The following is a 1,350-nucleotide window of genomic DNA, read 5'->3' on the forward strand; positions in this document are numbered from 1 at the left end:
GATAAATAGTGCATACAGATCTAGGATTTTTCCCTGTTCCTTTAAATTTGCTACTTATTTTAGTTGAATAAAATGTTTGAAAGAAAAATAACTTCAGACCAGATTAATTACATTTTTACTATTCTTTCTTGAGAGCAAAAGAAGGAATATTCAAGAAGAAGAATGTTTGGAAACTGATTGTGATAGCAAATCCACAATTCTACTGCATGTGGTTGAAATAAGGAATGATTTAATATATGAGTATGTAGTAAGCCCAAAGAATGAATATCCATTACCCTCAAACTTAATTGACTTAAGAAGTCATTTTACAACTTGTACATCTATGTTATGCCTTAACAGTTCAAAGCGGAAAGTAAAATTGTATCAAAAGCCAGAAACGTCATCAATAAGGTAGAGGGGCGTTTGCGTGTAGCTTTTGGTATCCAAAACCTTTCCCCCCAGGTACTGCACAGATAGCCTGTTTGCAGACCCAGCTTCAACAGTGGTGAGCACCAGGCTGGCGGACAGAGCTTCTGCAGACCCCGCAGGTGGAGAACTGATTCTTTCCCTAGGGATAAAATCTTGCTGCTTTTGAAGTCAAAGCTTTATTTTCATTCCGCTTTCTTCCACCAGCACTTTCCATGGTTTTCCTTGCACCATTCTCCGGTATATCTGGAGTGATGACAGTACCAAGTTTCTTTTCACACGTTTCGCTCACCATCCGGTAGAGAATGACAGTTCTCTCAACAGCGGTGGTGGCAGCAACTCCAAAACACCACCACAACGGCAGTTCAGGACCAGAAGTTTTTAAATGCACACCGGAACCCAAGTTCTTTTACTTAATATTGTTAGAAGAAAAAAACTTCTTTACTAAATGCAATTAACAAGGTAATTGAGTTAAAGCAGTCACTATGGAATTTTCTTAACTCACTACATTGCTCAAAGGCAGACAAGTTGGGTACAGAAGCCACCAGACGGGGCAGATCACGCTACGAGTCTTCTCTTACTTTTCTGAGAGTTGGTGATTAAAAGCTTAGTCAACAAAGACATCCTGAGACTGGCCTCACACTCAAACCAAACACCAAACTCACTGCCATCAAGTCAAGCCCAACTCGTAGCAACCTGTTAGGACGGGGTAGAACTGCCCTTGTGGGTTTTGGTAACTGTGGATGAAAGTAGAAATCCTCCCCTTTCTCCCAAGGGGCAGCTGGCATTTTTGAACTGCTGTGTGGTTAGCTGCCCAACCACGTAACCCTCTATGCCACCAGCAGGCCACTAAGCCAACTTTATTATTCTGCTTACAGGCTCCTGGTCAAAAATTGCATCCCATATTTATATGTGACTCCTCAAAGTGTAAATCCCAAAGTCAAA

The 1,350-nt window shown here is 41.2% G+C and overlaps 1 pseudogene; it reads right to left on the reverse strand.

The window, feature by feature from the left end:
* Positions 1-363: 363 nt before the first annotated feature.
* Positions 364-700, reverse strand: LOC101638796 (annotated as a pseudogene).
* Between the last annotated feature and the right edge of the window lie 650 nt (positions 701-1,350).

The sequence above is a fragment of the Echinops telfairi genome, unplaced genomic scaffold (assembly GCF_000313985.2).
Source record: "Echinops telfairi isolate 266 unplaced genomic scaffold, ASM31398v2 ScPeMD7_4225;HRSCAF=4972, whole genome shotgun sequence".
Classification (NCBI taxonomy): Eukaryota; Metazoa; Chordata; class Mammalia; order Afrosoricida; family Tenrecidae; genus Echinops; species Echinops telfairi.